Source organism: Meriones unguiculatus, chromosome 8, assembly GCF_030254825.1.
Source record: "Meriones unguiculatus strain TT.TT164.6M chromosome 8, Bangor_MerUng_6.1, whole genome shotgun sequence".
Taxonomy (NCBI): Eukaryota; Metazoa; Chordata; class Mammalia; order Rodentia; family Muridae; genus Meriones; species Meriones unguiculatus.
Window position 1 is genome coordinate 18,832,826 of NC_083356.1, and position 12,787 is coordinate 18,845,612.

General features: G+C 50.9%; 1 pseudogene; it reads left to right on the forward strand.

The window, feature by feature from the left end:
• The first annotated feature begins 5,175 nt into the window (after positions 1–5,175).
• On the forward strand, positions 5,176–5,295 carry LOC132656077 (5S ribosomal RNA; annotated as a pseudogene).
• Positions 5,296–12,787: the final 7,492 nt, after the last annotated feature.

Consider the following 12,787-nt stretch of genomic DNA (forward strand, 5'->3'; position numbering starts at 1 on the left):
GGAGCAGCGGGGAAAGCCTCCCATCATTGTGGATTTCAACCTGTCTCGGCAAAGGTCTTGAAAGTGAGAACTTGCCAAATGTATCTCAGGATCATTGCCCAGGGTCAGGCTCAGGACCCCATGTTGCTAGGTGAGGGTCTCAAAAGGTTCTTTTATTTCTCGTGCATTGGTGTTTTGTCTACATGTATGTCTGTGGGTGTCAAGTCCTCTGGAACAATTGTGAGCTGCCATGTGGGTTCTGGGAATTGAACTCAGGTCTTCTGGAAGAGCAGCCAGTGCTCATAACCATTGAGCCATCTCTCCAGCCCCCTCAAAATGTTCTTAGCCCCTGCAGAGCTGAGGGCCCAGAAGAGACCAGTCCTGGTCTACTACTTACTGGGTTATGGGGCACATCAGGCTGAGACTTGGCCACGTGACCCTCAACAGTGGGTGGAACAGTTGCAGCCCTTCTCTAAGGGCCTGTGGACCGGCCTTCCAGATGGATCCAGGAGGCAGCCAGGGCCCCAGACCCTGAGTCATGCCTCTCTGGGCCGTATCCAAAGGCAGGGAGCGGAGAGATGCTCTGAGAATGGTTAGCACTGAGCAGAGAGCTCCTCCTGCATTCTCTGCCTCCCTTCATCCAGCACCCTGTGTCTCACCCAGCCCCCTGACTGTGGGCCTCCTATTCCAGCCACCATAAACTGCCAGGCAAGATACAGGGCACCAGAAATAACAGCATACCAAGAAGAGTAAGGAGGCAGGGCCTGGGAGACATGAGCAAATGGCTGGCTCATTTCTAGACCGAGAGAGAGAGGCTTTGATGCCCAGTGAGGTGATGCCAGCATCCACCATCACAGGCCTTTTTCATGCACTTCCTGGGCTGGGGAGAAAAGGTCTTGCTTAACGTCCAGCTAAGGAGCCCTTTTGCCAGCCTCCAGCCTCTCCGTTAAGGCCAGTTTCAGCATGTTCCTCTTTTGCAAAGAGCTGAGTCAGCCCTGCTAGCTCCCAGGGTGCAGGGGACTATCAAAGGAGCCCCACTGTGTGCCCCTGTGTGCAAGGTGGGGTTATTATGGAACCCCACCTTGCACACCAGTAGAGTGGAGGTTCAGTCTAGACCCTTCCTGAGTTTAGAGATTGATAGATGGAAGCAGGCTTGCATGGCTTGTGTGGCCTGGGAGCCAGACATTCTTAAAACTTCACTGCATCCACAGACTCGAGCCTGGGGCATGGAAACACACACACACACACCACCCTGCAGGGTCCCCATCCTCTGCCAGGGCCTGATTCCAGATGCTCTGCAAACATTTTCCCTGCCCTGGCCCAACCCCCAGTGACAGGATACCCTGCCTACCTCAGAAGTCAGACCATTCTCTGTGCAGCTGGGTTCTGAGAGAGGCAAAGGGAGGGGTGGCCTGGGGGGAACGTGGCCTGGGGACATGAAATCAGATCCTCAGGCCCCTATGGTTTCTCACTGAATAGTCTGTTTACAGATTTTTTTTTTTTTTTTTTTTTTTTTGTCCGAGTGTGTGGAACACTACCCACAGGGGCCCAAGGCAAGCTCTCTATCAGTTACCTAATGAAGCTTCCAGGCCTGCCAGAGAGGCACTGCCCAGCAGGGAAGCCTTTCCCAGCAGCTCACGGTTAGGGGACTAATTTCCCCTGGCTTCTGGATCAACACTTAGCCTCTTGTTTGAATATTAAATTGGACTACCATCCAGCTGAGTACCTGAGCAGAGGCCAAGGAGAGATGAGCACTGCGGGCCCCATTCCTGGAAATCTGCCTTCTTGCTGTGCTCCTTACTAAACTTCTGCTTAGGGCCAGTTGGGTGCTAGGCATGCTGGGAATTCTGGTGTGAGGCTGGAGGTCTGGACTGGGCAAAGATTCAAGTGTGATTTATCCTGGGCAGGGTGGCTGGAGAGCAAGCATGTCTTAGTTGGAGTTTCTATTGCTTTGACAAACACCATGGCCAAAACCATCTTGGGGAGGCATTTCATCCCTCCTGGAACCTGGAGGCAGGAGCTGATACAGAGGCCATGAAGGGGTGTTGCTTTTTGGCTTGCTCCCCATGGTTCATTCAGCCTGATTTCTTATAGAACCCAGGACCACCTGCCCAGGGGTAGCTAACACTGCCCCATATTGATCTGGGCCCTCCTACATCATTAAGAAAATGCACCACCACTTGAGAGGTTCATCCCTAAGTTCAAGGCCAGACTGGTCTATAGAGTGAGTTCCAAGACAGCCAGGGCTACACAGAGAAACCCTGTCTCAAAAAAGAAAATTACAGGCCAATCCAGTGGAGGCATTTTCTCAGTGGAAGTTTCTTCCAAAATGATGGCATCTTGTGTCAGGATGACATAAAGCCAGTCAACAGAAAGCACTTTCAGGAGAGTCTGGGCAGGAGGAAGCCCAGAGACAGTGGAGTGGAAACCAGAAGCTATTCCTGGTGGCCTTAATCCACCAACAAAACACAAGCTCAACTCATCTCCACCAATGGCCAAAGAGAAGTAAGATCCCAGGGCACCTGGCCGCTGCTCAAGCAGCTGAGGACTAAATATATTCCCTGGATGGACTGGTGACAGTATCCCGAAAGTCGCTGTAACAAAAAGCCCACTAGTTTTCAGAAGACCATGTCTGCCTCACGTGGTCCAAGGCCAGAGGTGAGCCAGCCCTCACTCCGCTGTGGTGTGTGAAGGATTCAGCTACAGCCACTTTCTGGTCAACTGAACTGGTGCACACTGCTGTCCAAGGCATAATCCATCTCTTTGAACTTAGTCACATGACTGGAGAGAGCAGACAGAAGAGGAAGGAAGCATGAAATGCAAAATTCAAGGAAGCAGGCTGAATGACTTAAGGGCCGGACTCTGTCAGCTGCTCACAATGACCTCCTTTCCCATCAAACTGTGAGCTGAGTCAGGTGTGGTGACACATGCCTCATATCCCAGCACTCTGGGAGGCAGAGGCAGGCAGATCTCTGGGAGTTTGAGGCCAGCCTGGTCTACAAAGGGAGTCCAGGACAGCCAGGGCTACACAGAGAAACCCTATCTCAAAAAAAACAAACAGAAAACCTGTGAGCTCCTCCATGACTGAATGACTGATTGCCAAATGAATAAGAGGCCCCAGGTGACTGAATGAATAAAGCAAGGTCCCTGCTGTCATTTGGTGTTGAATGCGCCCCCCCACCCCCCAAGGAGGTATTCCTGGGAAATGGCAGAACCTCTCACAGCTTGGCCTGATGGGAGATGTTTAGGTCACCAGAGGCATGCCCTCCAAGGGGATCATGGAACCCAGTCCCTTCCTGTTTTGCTCCATGGCAAGAAGTAAGCAGTGTGCTCTATCCCTGGCCTGCGACCAGAGGGCTAACACCTACCTAGCCACCTCTACAACTCTGAGCCAAACCAAGCTTTTCTCTCTCCACAAGCTGACAAGCCTAGGGCCTTAGGTTGCCGTCTCAGAAAACAAGCTGCACGTCTAGTCGGGAATCTTGCCACAATTATTTTGTCACATAGAATTCAATACACGGAGGGGCACACCTTATGAGCGAGGCACTTGTGACATAGAGGCAGAAAGTTCACATGTGCACGGCCAGCCTCGGCTATGTATTAAGTCTGGGGCTGGCCTGGGCTACATGAGATCCTGTCTCAAAAGAAAACAACAACAAACAAAAATCAGGAAAGGAAGAAAGAATTTAATCTACGACTTAGTAGAAGAAGGGTGACAGGCAGTTAGGAGGAGCGGAGCCGGAGAACAGGGAGTGGCCTCTCCCACGAAGCAGCTGCCACACCCGGAGATGGGCACTGGGCAAGCAGGGAGCCGCCACAAGGCGGGAAGGACCTAAACGCCCTTCAGGTGGTGAGGGAGAGCATGAGCATGTCTGGGGGTCGACAACAGGACTGAGGGATCCCTAGGAAGCAGTAGGGCAGTACTTGGGGGTACACCTGGAAAGTGAGCAACTGAGTCCGCCTGGACCAGGCGGGAAAGCCCTGCCTCCAGTGCCTGCAGCCTGACCTGGTCCCGGAGGCTTCCAGGGAGAAGGAACAAGGTGAGGAGGGATCTTCCAGCAGGCTGGATCACCTTTCTCCCCCTGGCCGTGATCCCTCCAGGCTCAGGCGGGGACTGAAAACAGCAGGATTCACTCCTGTGTGCCTCCCTCCTTCCCCCAGTTTCCAGGCAGCAGCTCCAGGCTGTGGCGACACCATCAGCTTCCCTGGTCTACAGGATACCGCAGGGGCTGATTTTCACCTTTACATGGTGGAGCCCCCTGCCGGTAGAGCGCCCCCTGCTGGTAGAGCACCGCCACCCTGACAGACCTGTTTGGATAGAACAATAATAGCCTATGACAAACGTTACAGGCACTGGAACAGCTAGTCCAGGAGCTGCTGGAGGCTCAACAGATAGAAGAGTCACCAGCCTTTGGACGCTTCGGTATTTGTCACTGAAAAAAAAAGTAAAATCTGACAGATGGAGGGTGTTGAGAGATCTGACAGCAATAATAACATCTTTCAGCCAATGGACTCTTTACAGTCTGGACTGTCATGGCCTTCCTTGTTACCTCAGCCATGGCCTGTTATAGTAACTGATTTAAAAGTGATTTTTACAGTCCCCTTTACATGAACATGATAGTGAGAGTTTTTGCTTCCTCAGGATTTACTTAGTTGTCCAATAAAGAGATATCATCGGAGAATCTTGCCACAAGCATTCTTGAATGGTCCTGCCTTCTGCCAATATTTTGTACACTGCCCTTAGAAACAATTCATAAGCAATTTCCTCAGCCCATAATTTAGCACCATATGGATGATTTCTTACTGGCTGATTCAGATACAAATACCTCAGGAAAAAAAATTTGATGAAGTAAAGATAATTTTTTTTTTCTCTCTGGGGATAACAAATAGCTCCTCAAAAAATACCAGGAGGAGATTCTGTTAATTATCTAGAATATAAGATAGGTTTATAGAAAATTCAACCACAGAAGGTACAAATCAGGAAAGACCAATTCAGAACTTTTGGGGGCTGGAGAGAAGGCCCAGAAGTTAAGAGTGCTGGCTGTTCTTCCAGAGGTCCCGAGTTCAATTTCCAGCAACAACAAGAGATCTAGTGCCCTCTGCTGGTGTGTAGGTGTACATGCAGGCAGAACATTGTACACATAATAAAAAAAAATCTTTTTTCTTTTTCTTTTTTTTTAAAAAGAACTCTTAATGATCTACAGCCCTACCACCCTGAAGGGCACCTAATCCCATCTGATCTCAGAAGCTAAGCAGGGTCGGGCATGGTTAGTACTTAGATGGGAGACTGCCTGGGAATACTGGGTGCTGTAGGAAAAAAAAGCAAAAAAAAAAAATGACTCTTAATGATTTCCAAAACTTGTTGGGAGACATTAAATAGCTATAACTGGATTAACTGGATTAATAGCTGGATTAATAGCTAAAGGCCCACAACTGGATTAACAACTCAAAAACTGAGTAATTTACTTCAAACATTACAATGTGATAAGGACATAAATAGTCCAAGCATCTCCTCTCTCTTTGTTGTGTGAAAATTGTTCCCCATCATCTCTGAGCGGTTAATAGTGGCCTCTAGTGAGCTGGAGAGAGTAGGCAGGACTTGCAATCCCAGGAGAAGGGCCCCAGGTGGAGCAGAGGGGGAGAGGAAAAGGTCGCCAGGGACAGTGGGAGAGTCTCCAGGAGGACAGAGATGGAGCAGGAGCAGCCAGGATGAGACCAGATGGTAGGTCACGGGCACGTGGCTGGGAAGTAGGCCAGGGTAAAGTAGTTGGGTTAGATTAGCCGAGAATGTGCCCAGCTGTAGTGCTTAAGGCTTTTAAGAAATGTAACAGGTCCCCAGCTCACTCCTCAGGGGCTAGAACGGGCACTTAGAAAGCCCCTACCATTAAAGCGACATCTATGAGTTGAAGGCCAATAAGTTAAAAATTCCAGATGTCTGGCCCCAACCCACCTCAGCGGCAGGAGAGCAGGTCTGCACCCCGCCTGGGCTGCACAGTAGAACCACCCCTGAGGGCCTGAGCCCTGGAGAGCTGGCCCCACCCCTTGGCACAGTGAGAGCCAGCCTGGGCAGTGCTGGCGGGCTCACCCTCCTTGTGTGGGTGCGGGAGAGCTGGCGGGCTCACGGGCTCACCTTCCACCCAGGCCCAGGCCCAGGGCTCTGAGCTGGCCCACCCCAACTTCCACCCCATCTGTGAACTGCTGGAGCATGTAAAGGGTCTCGTTCTGTAGATCCAAAGCTGCAGGACCTCCATGGCACAGGGCAGCAACAGGAGATTCTGGAGGAGTCCCCGTGAGGATCCAGTATTGATGGGGTAGCAGCAGCCAGAGGCCTCGAACCAGACCAGTGACTTACTCGCTGCAAGGAACATTTGCAAGTGAAGCTGTTTGGTCGGAAAGGTAAGTGGTGTGCTGAGCTGCAGCTTCCAAGGTGAGACCTTTATTTTTGCTTTTTGTTTTCTTTTGTGGGGTAGGGTTGCAAGAGCAGGGGGTCGGTATGAAAGGACAGGGAGGTGAGTGACGTGAAATTAATAAGGAATCCAGAAAAAGTTTTTTTTTAAATGTCAGTACAAGCACAATTCCAGCTCTCTTTGAACTGTCTCTGGGAAGAAACAAAAGGAGTCTGCTAAGCCAAGGAAGGAATAGCTCTTGGTTTCAGTTAAAATCAGCAAGTCAGAGCTGGCTTGGTGGTACACCCCCCGAGATCATGAGGCTGAGGCAGGAGGATTGCAAGTTTAAGGTCAGGGGGGAGGGGAGTGGGCAGAGATGAAAAAAAAAAAAGTCCAGGTGTGCTGGGATCTTAGTACTTGAGAGGGGAAGGCAGAACCGTGAGTTCAAAGTTCAAAGCTAGCCTTAGAAAACAAAACAGTACACACTGGCTTGAATGTGGAAACGGCCATTTCACTGTCTCATTCTGTTTAGTAACGAGGCTGGCTTCTATCGCAATAAAATTAAGCTCTTCCATCCTCCCTCCGCCGTCCACAGTAATAGATAACCGCCAGAGCTCCTCCTGTTGTGCCATATCCTGCCCATTTTGGCAAGCGCCTGCTTTCTTTGTGTCTTTCCGCCCTTGTGGCAAGTTCTTTATCAGCAAACAGAACCTGTTCCATGGAAAGCAAGAGGCCTGAGCAGTGAGCTGGGCCCCCTGGGGACAGGGTGCTCTTCACATCTGCCTTTTTAATCTTTTTGGTTTTGTAGCTCAGGCTGGCCTCCAGCCTACTGTACGCCAAGGACGACACTGAATTCCTTATCCTGCCTTCCCCACCTCCCGAAGTGCTAGGACTACAAGCACCTTTTTAAAAAAGTGTTTACTTTTATTTCATGTGTACTGTTGTTTTGCCTGCATGTATGTCTGTGTGAGGGTGTGGGTTACAGACAGTTTTGAGCTACCGTGTGGCTGCCGAATTGAACTTGGGTCCTCTGAAAGAGCAGCCAGTGCTCTTAACCGCTGAGCCATTTTTCCAGCCCCCTCCTTCAGGTAGGAATAAGAATCAAGGCCAGGGCATCGTACATGCTAGGCACTCTACCGACCGGCCTGCTCAGCTCTTCCGTTGGCCTTTACATCCAAAGACTCCTCATCAATGGGTTCAGTCAAACACAGAGAGAAAATGTTCAAGGGAGGGCTGTTGAGAAGGGCTCCACAGCAAGACCTCCCGACGTGAGTTTCATCATCAGGGCCCAAATAAAGGTGACTCAGAATAGCTGTCCTCCGACTTCATCCGTGCATAATCCCAGGGATCTAGCCCTCAGGTGTCTGTGACTCCCTCATCCTGCGACTTCCCTCTGGGACACTCGGGCCGCCATCTCTCTTCACTCACCCTTGCGGGATTTCTCCCCTACATTTGCATCCCCTCTGCCCCGCACTAAGTTGTCAGACATAGACCCATTTTGGCAATGAAGTGATGAATGGAGCCCGGAGCCCTGCTCACACAGCCACGGGGTCAGGTGGGTGTTTGGAACAGTCTGGTTGCGTAGCTCAGGCGGTGGCGACGTAGACCCGTAATCTTAGCGCCCAGAAAGTGAAGGCAGGAGGACCCTAAATTCTAAGTCGTCCTCAGACACCTACGGAGGCTGAGGCCAGCCCGGACTACATGAGACTGTCTCAGAAGGGGGCAGTGGGGTCGACGAGAGGGTCCCCAGGTCTCAGGTGGGAATGCAGCGTCACTCCACCATCTTGCATGTTGCAAGCGTCTCCAGCATGCGCGGGTTCAAGGAACAGCGCGGGAGTGGACACCATAGACCTTCCTTTCTACCTGGTGGGTCATGGCAGCTGGACTGGCTCCCGCCCTAAGGCCATTTTGAAGAACCAGCCACTCAGCAGCTTCTGATTTTTCAGGATTTGCTTACAGCACTCTTTGCGGGGGTCCTGTTAGTCCATACCGGGGACGCTTGGGAACCTGGGGTCCGGATGGTGCAGATCAGGTTACAGGTGGGGCTGCAGCTGGCAGGGTTGCCAGGAGCCTTCCCACACCACTCACAGACTTCGGGGTCTGTGAAAGCATGGACAGGAACCTCAGAGCTTAACCGGAAACAGAAGTCACTGTGAAGATCGCCCAGGATTTCACTGCAGGGACTCCGCAGGCTGCCGATCCTCGTGATTTCTCTTTATTATCTGGCCTCATTTTCAGTTTGTGATGATCCTCCGAAACACAGCGCGTCTGGACCCCGCTGCCGCCGCTATGCGTGGGGTGTGAGTGTCCAGCCCTCCACCCCCATCCGGAAAAGAGGGGATCACACTCTTAGCCTTTTTTGTGGTTGCTTCCAATTTTCACCACCCTAGGAACCACAGCTAAACTGTAGCTCTGTGCTCAGTCACCCTCAGAAACACGCCGGGGACTGTTTGCTACAGAGAAGGATGCTGTTAGGGATAGCACTGGCCACTCTCTGCTGTTTGGAGATCCCGCAGGAGGTTTCAGCAGACCAAAGCGCAAATCTCTCAGGCTAAAAGCCTCTTAATCCAAGCGAGGATTCGTAGTACCCAATCAGAAAAGGGACCATTTCTTCAGAGCTGTGAGGCTGGGGTGGTGTGATAGGACAGTCCCCTCCGTTTTACCTCTGCTAGGAAATCACCTTGAAGGGACCAGTCTGGTCGATGAGCATCTGGGTTGGACTAGGGAATGATCAGGAGGTAGACTCACAGCGGGAGGCGGGTAGGGAGGCTGCGGGCAGAGGCTATGGTATGGACTCCTGGAGCTCCATTATTGAGGCTTCCTGCAACCTCTTGGCAACCAAGGCTGTTTTCCAGCCTGATTCACAAAAAAAACAAAAAAAAAACAAAAACAAAAACAAAAAAAAAACAGGCCTTTCTCTTGAAAGGATCCTCAGGGCTCCCGGTGGTGGGGAAGCACAGTGCTTTCTGCAGTGGTCTAGCTAGACTCCAGGGCATCAGCTCAGCGTGTGCTGAGGTGGTTTATCTAGCACCTTTCGCCTCCTGGGCTGTGGGGATCTCTCCATCTTGGAAATACCATTGCTTCAAGGAAATTCTTACTACCCGTTTAAATGCGGGGGTCAGAGCAGTGCCGCTGAGCGGGTGGGGAGGCGGGATGAGGGTAAAGTGGGCATCAAAGCAGCCCCAATAATTTTGGGTAGAATCCCATTCTATTCTATTATTATTATTATTATTATTTGAGACAGGGCCTCATGTAGCCCAGGCTGGCCTCAAATGCACTAAAGGTAGCTAAGTATGGCCTTGAACTTAAATTATTATTATTTTTTTAATTTTAAGGCTGAAGAAATGGCTTGGTGGTTAAGAGCACTTGCTGCTCTTGCAGAACACCTGGGTTTGGTTCCCAACACCCACATGATGGCTCACAACCATCCATAACTCCAAATACAGGGCATCCGAGCCTTCTGTTAACCTCCGGTGGGTACCAGGCACGCATATGGTGCATGAGCTACCCGGGGCCCCAGAACAGGGAAGAAGGGGCACGTGGACAGGAGGGCTGAGGTGCCTTTTGCCTGTCGCTTTTGCAGTCATCCACAAGGGGGCACTGTTGTCTACTGGCTGTTCTTGTAGCGAGAGGCTGTGATAATGAAATTGTTTTAATGAGGCTCTGGTGCAACCGCCTTCAACCCAGCACTCCGGAGTCAGAGGCAGGCGGATCTCTGATTTCAAGACCAGCCTGCTCTACAGAGTGAGTTTCGGGACAGCCAGGGCTACAGAGAGAAACCCCTGTTTCGGGGGGCGGGGAGATAAATTGAGGCTTTGCAGAGAAACCTCTGACCCAGCCAATCTAAAAGTCTCCTCTCAGGACTCCATAACCGCTGCAGCTTCTCAGAGCGAAACACTTACCTTAGCCCAACTGGCACCCGGCATCTCCTCCACACCCAGGCAGGCAGGAGCCGTGCATGCGGACTCCAGGCCCCTCTGGAGGTTAGCGTCAGCCCCACCCACACCGGTCCCTGTGTTATCCAGGACTGGCCTGAGAGCAGAAATGTAGTCAGGCTTGGATTAATGAAGAAGCCTCACACCTCTGTGACCCAGAACACCGCTGAGCAGCCTGCACCCCAAACTTGTTGGCCTCTGGAGACAGCCAGACTCTCAGTCCTGTCCCCCTTCTTCTTCCATCTCCGAAATACCTCCCTGTGCTTTGCCTGCAGTGGGCACCTGGCTTGTGACCTCACAGAGCTGCTTACAGGCTCTCTTGGGCCTCAGGCCATCCCTCTCCCTAGATGCACTCAGAACCCTTGACCTCTCTAACTGCCTCTGCCTGGACTTGAGTCCAGAAGAACTCTGCACTGCTGCAACCTCCCCACCCACGAATCCAGAGTAAGTCCCAGGAGAGAAGGAACCATGATGGGAAGGAGGAGTGGGTATTTCTAGATAGGACAAGGGCAAGAGGGGCATAGGACCCCTGATGGGGCCAGGGCTGGAGGCTGCCACGGAACTGCCTTTCTTCTAAGGAGACTGCAAGAGATCGGCCAGAAGCTTACAGGACAGATGAAGTTGTGCAAACTACAGAGTGGAAAAAACCCAAGGCCGCAAACTGGGACATCAGGGTTCACAGAGCAAGAAGCCCTTTCCCACTCGCCCAACGTGGGACTATCCTGGCAATACCTAGATAGAGCGTTATGCGGATGCACCCTGAGAGAGCCACAGGTGCTCAGGGCCTCTGTAATCTCGAGAGAGTAGAGAGGCGGCAGGCACATGGCCACAGTAATCTAGAGGTAACAGTTACCTAGGATCTAATCCCACAGTTTCTTTCTTTCTTTCTTTCTTTCTTTCTTTCTTTCTTTCTTTCTTTCTTTCTTTCTCTCTCTCTCTTTCTCTCTCTCTCTCTTCTTCCCTCCCTCCCTCCCTCCCTCCTTCCTTCCTTCCTTCCTTCCTTCCTTCCTTCCTTCCTTCTTTCATCCTAGCACTCAGGAGCCAGAAGCAGGTGGGATCTCTTTGAGTTCAAGGCCAGCCTGGACTACAGAGCAAGTTCCAGGCCAGCTAAGCCTGAGACCAGGTCTCTGTTTAATCCTGGCTGGCCTTGAACTCCAAAATCTGCAACCTGTGTGTCCAAAGGCACACGCCGCCACCACCCGTCTCAAAAACAGTAAAAAGATACCTTTTTACTTTATGAGCGTTTGTCTGTGATCAAGCCTGGCCACCACGCATTTGTGCCTGGACCATGATATGAAAGTGTTAAGACAAATAAACCCTTTCCTCCTCAAGTTGCTTTCGGTCATGGTTGGTTTTTGTCACAATAAGATAGAAACGTATGTTCGCAGTTTGTTGTGTGGGTGTGGTGCTCCCATCCTCTGGCCCCAGGATGGTGTGCATGGGCCCTTAACCACTGAACTGTCTCTCCCCCCTTCTTCTCATTTATTTTGTTAGGATCCAGAATACACTGAAAGAACGACCCCAGACGAGTAGCATATAAGCAGTAAAGGGCAGTTATTCTGCAGAAGTCCAGCAGACTGGGGCCATCACCTTTACAATATGGTGGCACCTGGGGGTTTGAAGGCCCTTTGAAAGCCAGAGAGGCAACTGTGGCTACAGATTGGGATTGGCTGGTGCCTATGGAGGCTAGGTGACTCTGGTCAGGTGACTTAGGTGCTGTTCATTTTAGTTGTTTATTGTAGATGAGTGCCCTATCTGCATGTACGCCTGCACGCCAGAAGAGGACATCAGAAATAAACACATGATAACACCCCCCTCCCCCCAAAAAATAAAAAAACCAACCGAGTCATCCACAATGTAAGGAAGTGTGAGAAGGAAAATTGAATGCCAGAGGCTACTTATGTTTTCAGTCCCCTAAACAAGTTTGTTTGACTCAACTGCACGGGATGTGCTTGATTGGATGGAAGCTGTAGGTCCAAAGGCAGGAAAGATATCGGGATATATGCTCACCCCTGACTGGATGTAATGGAAATACAGCGGTCTTATCGTTTTACCTCTGCAAAATGTGACTCCTCCTCATTGCCAATTTCTGGGAACCCCCTAATGGTCCTGGCCAGAGTCCATCCTCCTGCCTAGTACTTAATTAAAGCTTCAAACTGGCTCAGAAATTGTGGAACCCCGGTCTTTTGTGATTCTCAGATTTAACAGTAGTGTCTGTAGTTTCCAACCTCAGCTCCGCAAATAGGAGCTCAAATCCATGCCCTAAGAAGACCCCTAAACACAGCGACTTTTGGGTAGTAACTGTTAACCAGTCATCTTGATCATTTGACTTTCAAAATTTTGTTTTCTTTTTTTGAGGGGGGTTACCGTTTATTTTATGTGCATTGGTGGTTCGTCTGCATGACTGTCTGTTTCAGATCCCCCGGAACTATAGTTACAGACAGTTGCGAGCTGCTTTGTGGGTGCTGGGTATTGAACCCTAGTCCT